At 38.3% G+C, this 17,437-nt stretch overlaps 2 protein-coding genes across 17 annotated transcripts in view; one reads left to right on the top strand and one right to left on the bottom strand.

Moving 5' to 3' along the window:
* The window catches only part of PTPN13 (protein tyrosine phosphatase non-receptor type 13), a 204,381-nt gene extending 187,754 nt beyond the window's left edge, over positions 1–16,627 (bottom strand). For all 16 annotated transcript variants that reach the window (XM_073891890.1, XM_073891892.1, XM_073891894.1 and 13 more), the window contains exon 1: positions 16,166–16,627. The gene's annotated coding sequence lies outside the window, so the exon portion shown is untranslated. The remainder of the gene's footprint in view (positions 1–16,165) is intronic.
* Positions 16,628–16,899: 272 nt separating this feature from the next.
* Positions 16,900–17,437, top strand: part of MAPK10 (mitogen-activated protein kinase 10) — a 556,562-nt gene continuing 556,024 nt past the window's right edge. Inside the window, exon 1 of the mRNA XM_073891887.1 lies at positions 16,900–17,252. The gene's annotated coding sequence lies outside the window, so the exon portion shown is untranslated. The remainder of the gene's footprint in view (positions 17,253–17,437) is intronic.

Genomic DNA, 17,437 nt, shown 5'->3' with positions numbered 1-17,437 from the left:
CATTTAGAACATTTTTGTTTCTTTCTGGTCTTTTCTAAAATTAAAGTTTTCATATTTGTATTCTTTTTGTATTTACCCAAAGAATACAAAAATATTAATTCAAAGGGATACATGCACTCTGATGTTTATTAGCAGCATTATCTACAATAGCCAAATTATGGAAGCAGCCCGTGTCCATCAACTGATCAATGAATAAAGAAGATGTGGGAATCTCTCTCTCTCTCTCTCTCTCTCTCTCTCTCTCACACACACACACACACACACACACACACACACACACACACAGCAGAATATTATTCAGCCATAAAAAAAGAATAAACTCTGGCCATTTCCAACAACATGGATGGAGCTTGAGTATAATGCTAAGCGAAGTAAGTCAGAGAAAGACAACATATGATTTCACTCATATGTGGAATTTAAGTAACAAAAAAATGAGTGAAGGGGGAAAAAAAGAGAGAGGCAAACCAAGAAACGGACTCTTAATTATAGAGAACAAACTCATGCTTACCAGAGTGGAGGTGGGTGGGCGATGGGCTGGATGGGTGACTGGGATTAAGGAGTGTACTTGGGACAAGCACCGGGTGTTGTATGAAGTGCTGAATCACTGTATTGTACCTCTGAAACTAATACAACACTATATGTTAACTACCTGGAATCTAAATAAAAACCTTAAAAAACACGAAAATAAATAAATAAATCCATCTATATCTCAAAAAAGATGTTTTATTTTAGATCAGTCTATTATTAAAGATTTATTATGTTAAATATGTTTTAGGACAATTTTTAATAATTTTATTTTTATTTATTTATTTTTAAAAATTTTATTTATTTGTTTGACAAAGACAGAGAGAGAGAGAGAGAGAGAGAGAGAGAGAGCGCGAGCGAGCAGGAACACAAGCAGGGGGAGTGGGGGAGGGAGAAGCAGGCTTCCCGTCGAGCAGGGAGCCTGATGTGGGGCTCGATCCCAGGACCCTGGGATCATGACCTGAGCCGAAGGCAGATGCCCAATGACTGAGCCACCCAGGCGCCCCTAATAATTTTAAATATATAAGACTAACTTCTCTGTTTTCATTTAATAAGCAATGCATATTCTCTAATTAAATTATGTAAGAAAAAAATTAACATTTTCACAAAAAATAAAGCAAAATAAAAACTATGGTTACAGTAATGCTTTACTAAGTTTTACCTTTTCTCTATTTAACATATTTCCATGTTATAAACAACCTCTTTTTAACCTAATTTTTGAGGATCACAAAATTCCATTGTAAGGCTTTAGAATAATTCATCCTTCCTCTGTCGGTTACTTATATTGTTTCCAATTTTCTACCATTACAAATAATGCTGTGATGAGCATTTAAACATTTTTAAATGATTTTCAAAAATGACACTTTATTACCTTTACTTTACTCAACAGTTTACAGGTACATGATTGCTATGAAGACCACAGGTTAGAAGAAGACCTTGAGGGGAAAAAACAACTGAAAGGAAAATATACTACCATTCCAAGAAAGACTGTTGAAAAGCTCATGAACAATTTCATAAATTTAGATTCCAACATAGACTATGGAGTTCTCTTATACATTTTCTATGCAAAGTGAGGTAATTTCTTGCCTCTCCTTGATACTGTTCATTTTAAAACATACTACTCACATGAGAAGCTATGGTTAAGATCATTAACTCTGGAGTCAAACAGACTCCAAACCCCTGTTCCACTACCGACTAGCCAGCTGTTCACCTACGACCACTCATTAAGTCTCTCTAAGCCTTAGTTTTCTCATCTGTAACTGAAAAAGAATAATAGCATCCACCTTACAGGACTGTTGTAAAAATAAATAATATCCTATGTGTCTGGTTCTTAAAATAGTGTCTAGCACATAGTAAATACACAAACAGCATCGTATCATTTAACTGTTTCCAGTGTTCAATGTTTTCGTGGCCTCAAAGACATCATAAATATATGTTGGTCTGTATATAAATTACTGGCTTAATCTACAGATTATGATGACACAGATGCATATTTACAAACTGCTACATTACATAATTTTTAAAATACTGTACAGTCTAAAATGGTAATTGTCAAAATAAAGGTTGAATAATAGTTTTAATGGAATCATAAGAAATGAATTTCACTGTTTATACCATACACCACTGAAATGATTTCTCTTCTTGGGGCGCCTGGGTGGCTCAATCAGTTAAGCCTCTGCCTTGGGCTCAGGTCATGAACTCAAGGTCCTGGGATCGAGCCCCGTGTCGGGCTCCTGGCTCAGCTGGGAGTCTGCTTCTTCCTCTCCCCACTGCTTGTGCTCTCTCACATAAATAAATAAAATCTTTAAAAGAAAAGAGAAACTATTTTTCTTCAGACAAAAAATTCTTAAGTCTTTTCACATGATTAAAGGTCAAATATATTTAAAAGGATGCTAAGTGAACTAGGAGTAATTTATAAGCTAGAGTAACATTAACTCTCCTAGTTTTTATTTTCCTTATAGCTATTTGGTAATACAAAAAGCAGTAGAAAAGGAAAGTGCACCATTGGAAAGTGCACCATTATGTACACCTTATTATTTTTTTAAGATTTATTTGGGATGTCTGGGTGGCTCAGTCGGTTAAGAATCTGCCTTCAGCTCAGGTCATGATCCTGGGATCGAGTCCTGCATCGGGCTCCTTGCTTGGCAGAGCGCCTGCTTCTCCCTCTACCTGCTCTGCCTGCCGTTCCCCCTGCTTGTGCTCTCTCTCTCTGACAAAAATAATCAAATCTTTAAAAAAAAAAAAAAAGAATTTATTTATTTTTTTGACAGAGAGATAGAGCCAGAGAACACAAGGGGGGGGGGGGGCGGGTGAGGGGTGGTGATGGCCAAGGGAAAAGGAGAAGCAGGCTCCAGGCTGAGCGGGGCGCCTGATGCGGGGCTTGATCCCAGGACCCCAAGATCATGACCTGAACCAAAGGCAGCCATCTAACCGACTGAGCCACACAGATGCCCCTTATGTACACTTTATTAATCAAGATGATGACAATTAATCATAAAGGATTAATTTGGCCATCTAAGACATTATTTTTAGAGGCCTACACGGAATTTTCTTATTACTTAACAATCAACTAGATGACTTTAGGCAATCAATCAACTATGTGTAAATAGCCAAGAGGTTTAGTATTATATTGTTTCAGAAATTAAAGAATAAAGCAAGTCCTGAGTTGGTAAAATACTGAATATATTTTTAAATTATACTTCCTACATCACACTTGATATAGCAGATAAAACATTTATCTGAATTAAAAATGGAAAGAAGGGTTTATTTCAAAACATTTTAGAGTTGCTATCTTTCAAGTATAATGCTAACTTCTAAGAAGAGGATTGAAAAAATCTTGTAGCAAAAGTAATTTGCAGACAACATTTCCAATTAATTTTAAATTTTGAATCCTACAGATAACTATAATCATAATAATTAAGTATAAAAGCTGACAGGAAAGTCACACTACTGGCAAATAAACAACCCTACTATAGCAGAACATTAAACAACAGGATGAGATTTTTATTTTAAACACCTTTTCCAAATTTATAGCTTAGATGGCTCAATTTAAATATAATTCCCAATCTCAGATTAAGTGAACCATACAGTAACTAATTTACAAAGCATTTTCAAGTGAACATCAAACATTGTCAAGATCCTTTGTCAGCTTGTCTTGGTAAAGTGGCAGATAGCAACAAATGATAAATATCTTTCAATCAATAGCTGATGTATGGAGCGCCTGGGTGGCTCAGTCGTTCAGCGTCTGCCTTCGGCTCAGGTCATGATCCCAGGATCCTGGGATCGAGTCCCGCATTGGGCTCCCTGCTGGGCGGGAAGCCTGCTTCTCCCTCTTCCACTCCCCCTGCTTGTGTTCCCTCTCTCGCTGGGTCTCTCTCTATCAAATAAATAAATAAAATCTTAAAAAAAAAAATAGCTGACGTAGCTCAGTAAGAACTGAGAAAAATTACTTCTCATTTGACCCAATCCTCCCAGTCGCAGTGATGTTTCCTTGTTATTCTAGACTTCATATTCTATTTGACCATCACAGACTGCAATTATCCTTAAACTTACTTTCCATTTTCTGCAGAAATGGATTTAGGCCATCACTGTTCAAATTATTCAACTTTAAACTGATAAGGCCTATAAATCCTTCATCAATCTCCCATTACTTTCCCAGTGATGACGATCTCTATCTAACCTCTACTCTCCTCAAACCTCCAATTCTTCACCACTACACAAATCATACTTAAAAGCAGGTAATCTTGCCCCTTATGACAGCACTTTCTGAAGATAATAGCATTAAGTGTGGATTCTCCTACACAACCTTGTTTTCATTTCTATGCATCAATAGGCCCACATCTATTTTCATAGCCTTCCCTTCAACCTTACAGAAAAGTTGCTTCCCTTATGACTAATGCTGACAATTCTACCAGGGGCTCTTTCCTCCCCATCCAGAGCCTCACAAAAGGAATTTTAAATCATTTCTTACAGAATTTGTCCTTTCACCATCTTCAGTCTTAAAAATAAATTTTTTTCTGACCTATGAAATCTCCTAGATCATCCAAATGTCATCTGTTTTGGAACATGCAGGTGCCTCAGTCGGTTAAGCAGCTGCCTTCGGCTCAGGTCATGATCCCAGGGTCCTTGCTCAGCAGGGAGCCTGCTTCTCCCTCTCCCTCTGCCTGCCACTCCCCGCACTTGTGCCCCCTCTCTCTCCCCCTCTCCGACAAATAAAAAAATCTTTAAAAAAAAAAAAAAAAACCTCATCTGTTTTGCTACAAAATGCTATCCTCCATTTCGATTTTCTTCCTATTCCGCTATCAGTATAGTAAAATGCTTCTTATGAAGGTAATAATATCCAACTGATCATACCATTCTTTTTCTTCTACTTTTCTTCAGTCATCCTTCTTTGGTTCCCTGTGACATCTGGCACCATTGGTCATGTACTCCCTGACAGACCCTCCTAACGCACTTTCTTTAACATTAGACTTTCCTAGTTCTTTTACTCTTTAGACATTTCCTTCCCAGTCCCAATACTTTTCTCACTCTCACATGACACCTTCAGCACCTTTTATCTATTTATTTATTTATTTTTAAAGATTTTATTTATTTGACAGAGAGAGAGCACAAGCAGGGGGAGCGGCAGGCAGAGGGAGAAGCAGGCTCCCCACTCAGCAGGGAGCCCGATGTGGGGCTCGATCCCATCATGACCTGAGCCGAAGGCAGACACCCAACCATCACTTCAGCACGTTTTAAACACCTCCTCTCTCCTGAATTCACTCACTAAAATCTTTTATTCTGTTGATACACCATGCTCATTCTTTAATAATGTCTTCAAAACAGTGTCTCGCTCTAGCCCCCAAGTGAATCCTGATTGAATCAAGGCACACCTTCTTTCAAATGTTATTGTACTTATTCATTGTTTTCTAATATCTAATGGTTTCCTGTCTGCATTTTTTTTTAACCTAGATTTTAAGTTTTTTTTGGTAGGAACCATTTTCCTTTTATTTTTCAGTATTTCTCAAAATACAGAAAAAAATTCTCAACAGAGTCGTCACTTTACAGCTATATAATTTGTTTAGACAAAAACCAAGACATTCAAGACAAAAATAAATTTATATTACTTATAAAACATTTCTAATTGTTGCTATTTTAACTGTAGTCAAACAATCCTGTGGGTATTTTTTTCTACCAATTTCCATATTTTTCACATATCCAAAGGGATATGACAGATTTGCTCACTTTATTTCCTTTAAAATGTCAACCATTTTAGTCTTAACATGACCTATATGTAGCTACCATATCTAAAAAATCTTATATAGGGGCATCTGGGTGGGGCAATCAGTTAGGCACCCAACTCTTGGGTTTGGCTCAGATAGTGATCTCGGGTTGTGAGATCAAGCCCCGCCCAGGCTCCATGCTTAGTGCAGCATCTGCTTGAGATTCTAATCTCCCTCTCCCACTCTCTCTCTAAAATAAGTAAATAAATCTTTAAAAATCAATAGCAATAATAAATAAAAACATCTTACATAAAAAACAAACTGATAACCAAGGCACAGTTAATGACCTAATCAAGACAATGTATACCAGAGAGGCTAAAATTTGTGTGATAAAGAGATAAACCACACTTTTGTCTTATGATTATTAATCATATTTCTGGCTGCTATTTCCCCCAATATACACAAAGCTGAAGAGGGAAGTGAAAGGTAAAGAATACTTGTAAACTGAATCAATGGACCCAATCATTTTGTATGTGTAATAACTCAAATAAAATTCACAAAACCTTATGAGGTAGGTATTACTATTTCCATTTTACAGATCAGACCCAAGATTAAATTTCTTATCCAATGACTCTAATTACGGAAAGAGCTAAATGCAAACCAAAGACTATCTAAATTTAAACTCTGTGTTCTTGGGGCGCCTGGGTGGCTCAGTCATTAGGCATCTGCCTTCAGCTCAGGTCGTGATCCCAGAGTCCTGGGATCGAGCCACACATAGGGCTCTCTGCTTGGCAGGAAGCCTGCTTCTCCCTCTCCCACTCCCCCCTGCTGTGTTCCCTCTCCCTCTCTCTGTCAAAATAAATAAATAAAATCTTAAAAAAAACCCAAAAAACTCTGTGTTCTTTCTACTACACTCTACTTCCTAATTTATGTCTGAATATGAATAAATAAATCATAACACTACCTATAGTTTTCACAAAAGCTAAACACTTAAAAATGAATATAAATACATTAACTTTGTTTTGCTAAAGATCAACAATAACTCAATTTAAAATGTCAAGGGTAGGTCAAATACTAAAAATTGTGTGAAGACATATTATTACAAGGAATTAAATATCAAACAATACAAAGTATAAAAGTACCAAATAATCTTAATGGCCATGATCCAGCCTGAAGAGAGTAAATCCAGTTTCTCAAATATCCTCTAGGTTAAGGCACTTTAATTAGCATTATTTATATGTTAAATATCAAGTGGCAAGTCAATAAAACCAAGCTCCCTTCCATCCCCAAAAACCCAGCATATGGTCTATAATTTATGCATACTACAACAAAAATCCACTAAACTGGAAACAAATGGAGATCAGATGTTAGGAACTCTGCCAAAAACAATAACTGAACCCCCAATATCTGTTCTCCTTAATTAGTTTTGGAATAGCCAAGTATCCAGAAAAAACTAGAATTCCCAGCTTCCATTGCAAGTAGGGGTGGCCAGTATAAACAGAAGTCACTAGGTAAGCCTTTCAAGAAAACTTTTTGAAAGGATCTGACTCATTCGGAAGGCACACCTTTTTCTGCCATTTTCTCCATTTCTTCTATATTCTGCCTGCCTAGAAAGACAACACATTTTGAACAGAATGCTGGCAGTCATTTTTTGACCACAGGCCATTCTGAGGATGAAAGCCATGCATCAAGGAGACAGAAAAGAAAAAAGATGTCTGAGTTCACTACCATGTCTTGAAACTGCCATACTTGATCTGGAGTATTATGCTTGGATTTTGTGATATGTTAGAGAAAAATAAATCCCTACCTTCTTTAGGCCATTATACCTTGTACACTGTATTTAGGTCTCTTGTACTAGCAATCCTATGCAATTTCTATTGGAAAAAGCAAAATAATTCATTGCATTAGTCTTGGATAGGGCAAGCACAAAGAATATTGCATGTAGCATTTCTCAAATCAGTGCTCCTATTATGAGATGCTAAGAGATGTACTATGAATTCTATAATTATTGACAAATAAATGAAAAATTATATATATATGTCATCTGGGAGATTAATAAGATTATTAGCATATTAAAGATTCTAAACGTGTTCACAGTATTAGTTAGGGAAGAGTGCCCAAAAATATATTCTAAACAATTTTAGTTTATGCTATACAACACTCCCAGGAGCACAGCAACATAAAATTTACAAATATTAGGTATTAGCTGTGTTTGTGAGTTTGTGAACATGTACATTTAAATACACTAGGATTTATATATCCGAGAGTGTTATCTTTCAAAATAGATACTTTAGAAGGATACATAACCTTGTCTTCAAACATAATATCAGGAACATTTCTGGGACTCTCTTTTTTAATTACATTTAGAGCCACATTTTAAAAATCACTCCTTTTACTTTATAAGCATTTTTCATTTTAATTCAAATTATACTCCTGAAACACTCACCTTTCTAAAACAGTAACAAATCTATTATTTAATTGAATCAAACCTACTCTCAAATAGGTCTGGCACCAAAAAGGAGATTCAAAAAAACATGCTAGGGCGCCTGGGTGGCTCAGTTGGTTGGGCGACTGCCTTCGGCTCAGGTCATGATCCTGGAGTCCCGGGATCGAGTCCCGCATCGGACTCCCTGCTCGGCGGGGAGTCTGCTTCTCCCTCTGACCCTCCTTCCTCTCATGCTCTCTATCTCTCATTCTCTCACTCTCAAAAAAAAAAAAAAAATCTTAAAAAAAAAAAAAAAAAAAACCAAAAAAACATGCTATATGTTTTAAAAGTAACTCCAAACAGGACTTGTAATGTTCTAAAAATGAATAGTTTGAAGAGAATGACATTTATTTTTACAAGTTCCATTAAGTGTATAAAAATCAGGCACACATCATATAAGTTCAGGTAATAAGTGGAAGAAACATGTAACCCAAGGAACAAAGTAGTGCCATAAACTGAAACAAAAAAGCACATTTAAGTTCATGTACTACCTTTACCCAGTGTTAAAACAAACAAAATAAACCTCTTATAAATCAGAGTATACCAAAAATAATAATAGCTAGTATTTATTAAATACTTAGTTTGCATTAGGCACTGCTCTAAGTGCTTATATGTATTAACAACTCATTTGGTTCTTAAAAAATCCCATAAGAGGCCTGATCATTATCTTCATTTTGCAGATAAGGAAATTAAAGTACAGTGAGGTTAAGAAACTTACACAAACTAAATCATATTCAGAAATCAAAACTCAGGGGTGCCTTGGTGGCTCAGATGGTTAAGCGTCTGCCTTCGGCTCAGGTCAAGATCCCAGGGTTCTGGGATCAAGATCTACCCCCCACCCCCAGCATCAGGCTCCCTGCCTGCTCCTCCCTCTCCTTTTACTGCCCCCCCTGCTGTGCTCTCTCCCTCTCTCTCTGTCACATAAATAAATAAAATCTTAAAAAAAAAGAAATCAAAACCCAGACTAGCTCCAGAGTCTATGCTCTAAATACCATGCTATTCTGTCTCTCTAAATCAAGCAGGAGTGGTCAGTACCATGCACAGCTGCCATCTAAAAACAATTCATATACACTCAGATAGATACACATGTGTTTGCAAAGTTTTACAAGGCAATTTTACATGTTGTTTAATTTTATCTTCACAGCTGTTCTATGTCAATATATCCTGTCAATAGATGAACTTAGTTGGCATGAATTCAAGTAATTAAAGTTATGTGGCCATAGATTATTCCACTTATCTGCTGTCTTAGAAATGTGTCCCTTCTGTGCCTCGCAGAGGTTCTGGCAGATAAGAGGAATTCAATGTAAGAACAATTAGAAAGGGAGCTGTGCATCAGAATGTGGTTAGATTGGTCCTGATTCATCAATACAGCTACTAGAGAAACACTCAGCTAGCTTGGCTCACCAACAGTGATTCTTTAGTATCCATTTAGGTGGAAGAATAGTATCACTCATTTTTCAATTAAATCTTAGTATCTCAATACAATCTTAAAATTCCTTTGAAGTTAGAAGTCTTGATGTACTAACAAACACTGAGAAAGATTCAGATGCAATCTTACTTAAAAACATAACTCAGTATGGTCTTCAGTTACACAATGAGTATGATATATTACGTGGCCACATTAAAATATTTTATTTTATTTAAAGATTAAAGGAAATTCCTATGAAATTTTAATAATGGAGAATACAGTCTAGATTTTTCATTGTTAAGTGTAAGAATTGTATCATATGAGTGTTGCAGGGTATGCTGACTTGGATTATAACTGAAGTTACCAGTATTGCTGGGTACTATGTAATAACACATTTCCTTTTTGCTATTCATTTATATAAACCTCAAAACAGTGCCAGAATTTCAAAGTTCTGACTGAGCTCAACTGAATGATACATATCTACAATAGTTTTATCTCTCTTAGTTTCACAATTGATCATTCCTGAACTAAGTTTTCTATTATATTATATCTTTAACTATCAGGGTTTTGTTTTGTTTTTTGTTTTAACAAAACATCTATTCTAGCTTTCATGAAGTACAGCTATTTTAGCTTTGGTAGATTTTCACACAATACTTAGAAAATTGAGCTATGTTATATTTGAAATACTGCCTGACACTTATACCTTAAGTATAGATACTAGCATCAGAATAAAATTAAAGCAGATTGTGTGAAGGATGAATTATACTATGTTCAAATAATTCCATAAAATTACATCTCAGCACAAGTCAAGAATATGAAAGACACTGAGGAGGGAATAAATCAAAACCTTACAATGAGGGAAATTCCTGTACCAAAATACTGATTTTTTTTACTTCAAAACTGAATTACATAATGTTCTCTAGAAGAGATATCTGACTACACTAACACCTAAAATAATCATCTCTTAATAATTTAAATGTTTATTTTTAAAATTACAGAAAAAGTACATTAAGTAATACTTAGCAGTGCTGAGAGAAACTAAGTTTCTTAAAAGCGTTCCCTAATTTTAAAAAATTCCCAGGCTCTTTCTTCCAAAAAACCCCAAAAAGAAACAAACAAAAAACACCAACTTTGAATATTTCTACCACATTCTCAAATTACATAATCATTCTAAGCTTAAGTTATTCAACAAGAAAGTTTCATTTTTCTTCCACAGACTACATTAGAGCTAAGTGGAAAAGCTTCAAAACATGAAAACAATATTGTATACAAAACATTCCATCAGGCATCCTTTCAACAAAATAACTCTCATTATCCTGGATGCAACTTGTCTGATCCGAGTAGGTAAACAAAGCATGTGTTTATGTAAAAAGAAATGTACCATCTACCAATAGAAAAAAAAATACTTTTAATTGAAAATGATTTGTTTCCATGTCTACTCAGAACACACTAAACCAATAAAGAAAACTGATTATTTTAGGTGTTTGGGGGGGGTGGCATAAAAATGAGATGGACTACACACATCATAGTTTCTTCTAAGCTATGCATCAGTAGTTAACAAGTGGTAAACACCAATAAAATTCATGACATAGTGTTAGCTTCCAACCACCTCAAATTGTTTAGGAACCTCATTCTTTGTAGAAGGGGATGCTTTCCCTTGTGGGAAAGAATAAAGTCTCTCATGTATCTGTATGTTCATGTTAAAACTAATATGATGGTTTTCTGTTGGGAAATTTAATCATATCATATGACAACCAAGAGTTTCTATAACTAAAAGAAAAACAAACAAAAAACAAAAACACCTTCACCAGATAGAAAAACCTTGAATCAAATTCCAACACTTGAATTGAAATGATGACTTTCTCTATTTCCCAACTTGAAACTGTTGGAGTACACAAGGGCAATTAAGCCATTGGTTAGATTCAGGGCATACTGATATAAATAAAGCACACTGAAGTTCCACCTCTCAGTTAACTTTGTCTCAGTTAACTTTGAAAAGGAAAACCTTACAACTAGGTATAGCAGATTGAGTAAAGATGTAATATAAGCATCAAATATGTGGTATTTCTCCACATTAGAAAAAAAACTATAGGGGCGCCTGGGTGGCTCAGTCGTTGGGCATCTTCCTTCTGCTCAGGTCGTGATCCCAGGGTCCTGGGATGGAGCCCCACATTGGGCTCCCTGCTCTGCAGGAAGCCTGCTTCTCCCTCTCCCACTCCCCCTGCTTGTGTTCCTGCTCTCGCTATCTCTCTCTGTCGAAAAATAAATAAAATCTTTTAAAAAAACTATAAGAAATATATTTTAAATTATAAGTCTAAGGGAAATGAATATACACCCACTTCAGATGAGAAAATGGAATATAAATTTCAAAACCTCTAGGTAGTATATCAACTATACTACAGTAAAAAATTAAAAGTTTTTAAAAATCCTTCAGTTAATACAGAATTTTATGATTTATAAAAATGTTCTATATCTGAGCTGTCCGATACAGCAGCTACTAGCCACAAGTAGCTACTGAGCACTTCAAATACGGTTAGTGGGAATAAGAAATTGAATCTTAAATTTCACTTAATTAAATTAATGTAAACTTAGCCACATGTATCTGGACTACAACAATGGACAGTGCAGCACTAAAAGAAGTAGAGGGAAATAGTCGTACCTTAAATTCTGATTCAAATAGTAAAAGTCTTGTAAATGGGCATATACATAGATGCTTCTGAAAAAAAATTTTTTAATTATGACTTAATGAAGACGAAAGGACCATGACACAATATAAAAATGTTGCTGCATTTGTGGGGACAAATTTTCTATATTCATTTTCTAGAGAGGACTAGAATATTGGTTCACAAGTTGGCTCCAAGTTGTAATTGTCTTAGGGAGCTTCCAAAAATATGGATGCCTGGGTCTCATCCCCCCAAGCTTTTGGTTTAATTGGTTTGGGTTGAGTCCTGGGCATAAAAGCTTTTTAAAGCTACCCTGGAGATTCTAACATAGAGTCAGAGTTGAGTATTACTAAACTAGAAAGAAAATGAGAAACTGTTTCTTAAGCATAGATGCAGTATGCAACTAAAGACATTTCTTTGCTGGTAGGCAAAGAGGGCCTTTGACAACCCAAATTCAAGTCAAAACACCTGAGGGCTAAATATTAGCTACACATTCTAAACATTCAGAAGTGATATGGGTTATACAATCATATATTTTTTTAAAAAAAGATTTTATTTATTTATTTATTTGACAGAGAGATAGAGAGCACAGATAGAATGGCAGGGAGAGTGAGAAGCAGGCTCTCCGCTGAGCAGGGAGCCCGATGCGGGGCTCGATCCCAGGGCCCTGGGATCATGACCCGAGCCGAAGGCAGACGATCAATCGACTGAGCCACTCAGGCGCCCCCAATCATAAATTTTTATCACTGAATGTTATTCAATTATGTAAAAGAGATTAGAAAGGAAGGACAAACTAAATATTGAGTGTCAACTTGCCTTTGCCAATTTCATGTATATTATTTAATTTCATCCTCAACATATCTTGGGAGGTATATATTATTATTTACAGATGTGGAAAGTAGATTTAAAGATATTCCCTAGGATTGGACACATGTTTGTCAAACAGTAAAGTCCACACTCTACAGCAGAAGGATTCTCTCTGGGGAAATTTGTTTCAGTAAATTTTCACACTGGAATCAAACAAAAAAAAGAAAGAAAAAGCAGGATTCAGTGGTGGAGCACAGGATAAGGCAAACATACTAAAACAGGTGCTTAACCAGTCCCTGTTCCGGCATTATCCAGGTATGATAGCAAACCCTGGGAAAAAACAGGTTTGTCTGTGGTTCAAATCTACACCAGCCGCTACACTAGACCATTTAGGAGTAGCTGCCTTTTATCCTAAGAACTTAAACAATTGGTCTCCTACTGCCTCATAAGCTATTAGGTATAGTCACACATTCTTCGGACAGGATAGAACAAGATGCTTACTCACAGCTGCCTGACACTAAACAGGAAGATAGGGGTTTTAAAGACTTTTTCATTTTACCCCCTCCACTTAAAGGATTGTTGGAACTCCTCACAGAGCAGTTTGCAGACCGTAGTTTTGATATATTTACACTGAGTGTAGAACTTTAACTTACTCATTAAAAGAAATCTTTTAAAATTTCAGTTCCTTAGTTGTTCAACCCATCTTAATTTTCAAATTAGGGGAGAAAGGTTCTCAGAAAAAAAAAAAAAAAGGTAAATCCAGAGCAACAGACCCCCACTCCCTACCTATCAGCACTAATCCTTCTATCCTGAGACTCAGTATCTTTTCTTTTTCAGGCCCCTACCCTGTAAAGTGACATTAACACAAATGAGTCACATTTAGTTACATCAGAGGCACTAAAGAATACCTTCAGCTCACTGTTCTAATTAATGGCACAAACTTCTCCCAAAGCATATTCCAAAATAAGAATACATTGACAGGATTAACTCATAAATGCACTGGCTTAGTGTATTGTAGTGTTTCTTTTCAATTTCAAATGGTATTAATTACTATTTAATTATACTACAAAAAATGTTTCATAATTTATTTAAAAATTACAAACTCTTGTCAAAAAAAAGGAAGCAGCAGCGGTAGCTTATCCCCAGTAGTCCTACCCTTCCCCCGTATGTTTGAGGCTGGGCAATTTGATGAGCTGGAAAAAAATATACTCAATTGACAAGAGAAGCTACAATGCTCCCCCATCCAATCCTTAGCCTATTAAAAGTGGAACAAAGCAAGGATTAGACCTGTTTTTTCTTAATAATAAAGAAGACATAAACTCCATTTTTTTAAAATGATACCTATTATCTGCACAGAAACAAATGATTAGCCAATTCTCACATTCACTCCCTGCATTGGAGGCAGGCCTCCAGGAAAAGATAATGTAAGTTCTAGAACTTTTAATCCGTATTACAGCGCCAAAATTCATCCTTTAAACTGACATTGGTTTTAACAGTTTGTGTATTTGTGTGACATGAAAAATTATTTATAAATATTTTTGGATGCTAGTAATCACCCTCCAAAAACTAAGGAGCTTTACATGAAGTAAACATTGTGGTGGCACAAATGTAAATTCAAAAGACAGACCTAAATAATGGTAAAAGTCATAATTCTCTAATTGTAAAAGTGAAAGTCACTACAAATTAATCTTTTCTTAATAACTAACCATAGATATTTTTCTAACCTTAATTCCAGCTTCCATCCTACCTTCTCCCCCACACATACTCCCACAAAGCCTCTAGAACATCAAAGTTAGGACACAATGTTATTATGGAAAAGTATAATAAATTTAGAATTGGTTAAAAAAGCAGCTAGTTCGCCTCTGTATGAATTTACTGAATCAATAAAAGCATAGACGTAATAAAAAATACTGATGATATTAAAAGGAGAAATAATGTTTATCAAAGCACCACCAAAAGCAACCAGTGAGCATGATGGAAGTTTTCACTTTGATCCTGCTAACCCAGTCATCACGAATTTGGGAAAATACCAACACTTGTTTCATAATACAGCAACTTTTATTTATTTTCCCATCCTTCAGTAAAACTCTACAGATGTGAACTTTTAAGTCTTGCTAATTAGTTACCAGTGCCCTTCATCCCGCAGATCAGGTGTCCTACATTTTGTTTAGGTCCCCGCCTTGAAAACAAACCCGATTGCCCCATTTTCTGAGAGGTAAACTCAGCTCCAGGCAGCTCCCTATGAAGTCACCGCGTTTGTTGTTTCAAAGATGCAATTAAACGAACATAACACAAGGCTGTCGAAGAGATTAGTTGGAAGTGTGTGGAGGTGTCAATCATGTATGTATAAGGCCAATGAAAACTGTATTGCTACAAATCTATTTTAGTCGTAGTATTTCTCCCCATCCCCCCCTTCTCCAATATATTCACAACATAGGGCAATTAAACTTTGTAAGAACTCACTCGACTTTAGCAAACTTTAGCTTTCCAACTTTCTGTACTCAGAATCCAGCAATGAGCAAAGGCGGGGTGGGGGTGGGGGATTTAACTGAGGCAGGGATAAGAAAAGCAATAAAAGAGCTTGCATCAGGCAGTGTCTCTCCCTCTGCCCCTCTTCCTTCCCACCCCCTCTTCCCTGAGCCCTTACATATACACATTCTTCTGGGCGGCCTCTAACCACACCATGTCCACAGTCATTTACAGAAATTAGAAACAGACTCCGGGATCCCTTCCCACAGTACGCACAGCGCAGAGCTGTACTAGCAGGATGGGGCGATGTCACTCCCTACTACCTGGCAATCTCTTACCCTCCCTCTGGGGTTTCAGTCTCAAGAACCCGGCTTTCCTCCGCGGAGAAGGTGGATCTACCTAATTCACAACGAAATTTCATCTCATCCTTCCCCACCCCAGCCACCTCACCACGAAAACCAAAGAAAAGTTCCTTCCCCACCAGGGCAACAGAGGAGTTGGTTTCAGGGGCTAGAGCAAAAGCTGGGAGAGGACAGGGAGCGTTGGTGTACTTTGTTTCGCACTACCGCATATCCTACCAGAGCCCAGGGCTGCCCTTCGTCCTTACCCGCTCGTCCGGAGACCCGGTCCGGCTACTGGAGCGCGAGGCGAGGGCTGAGCCGACGCGGCGTCGGGGCGGGCCGCCGGCAGCAGCCTGGGGCGCCGAGAGCCACCACCTCCTCTCCGCCAAGCGGCTGCGGGCGTGGGCCGAAGGAGCTGAAGAAGGAGCCTGGGGAGGGGGAGAAGAGGAGCAGCATCTCCTCCTCCTCCACGCCTCGGAAACGCCCCTCCAGCCGCGACCCGGCCGACCGCCTGACCCCCGAGCGCTGGAGTACCCTCTCCGCCCTCCTGTGCTCCGCGCGCCTCCCAGAGCTTTGCCAAAACCCTCTGGCGAGGGGCGGCTCAACTCCTGCAGCCGGCTCCGAGTGCTGCCGAGGGCGCTGAGGCGGACCAGGGAGCTAGGGAGTGCCGCGCGCCAGCAAGGCGGTCTCTAGGGGCCGTGATCATGGTGTGTGAGCCTAGCCGCACCACCGCCGCCGAAGCTACTAGCACAACGCCGGCTCCACCTCAGCCGCCCGCGCCGGCCCCGCCCCCGTTCCTGTCACTCAAAAGCCTTCCCGGGCTCTAGGAGGAGAGCGATCCGCGACCGGCCGCTCCCCTCCGCCCCATTGGCCCTCCCGGCCTCTAGTTCCGCCCCCTCCCTAGGGACGAGGTCGCCGGGGAGACTAGCGCCCCGGTTCCCATGACAACTGGTGCCTAGGGCCTGGCTTTTAGTGTTCCGGCTAACCCGACGCTCAGGTCGGTCGTGAGGCAGCGAAGTTCCTCTCCCCTGCAGTGTGGACTCCTAATTTTAGGCCAAGTTGAAAACGCGGCCGACCGCCCCCACGCTTCCAACTTCAGAAACAGAATTTTATGGCCCTAGGGAGTGTGAGGGAGAGTGAAAAATGTCTAACTGCTTGCTCTTCCCCTGTGACTCTAAATAACCCCTCCCCCCTTGCCCTCCCTGGCTTCCAGCCTTGTTTCCATATTCTCACCGGGCGGATTTGGGCTTTGAAAGCGTGAGGAGAAGAGGGAAGAGAGAAAGAGCAGGGCTGTGCCAGCTCCCTGCAGCAATATAGCAACTTGGAAATAGCGGGGTCAACGAAAACAGTTCGGTGAGTTTTCCCACAGTTGTAAAGTGATCTTCAAAGGTGTGCTGGCAGCACTTCGTCAACCCCATATGCCCGAGGGGAAACTCAAATACTCAATATTTTTGAAAAAGTATGTAAATTCTTCTGTTAAAATTCCTCTGAAACTAAGATAATCCTAAAGTTAAAAAAATTAAGTACAAGTTTCGACG

The sequence above is a fragment of the Callorhinus ursinus genome, unplaced genomic scaffold, assembly GCF_003265705.2.
Source record: "Callorhinus ursinus isolate GAN/ISIS: 27379988/994484 unplaced genomic scaffold, GSC_fseal_2.0 scaffold4, whole genome shotgun sequence".
Classification (NCBI taxonomy): Eukaryota; Metazoa; Chordata; class Mammalia; order Carnivora; family Otariidae; genus Callorhinus; species Callorhinus ursinus.
This window is presented reverse-complemented; position numbering and strand designations above follow the sequence as displayed.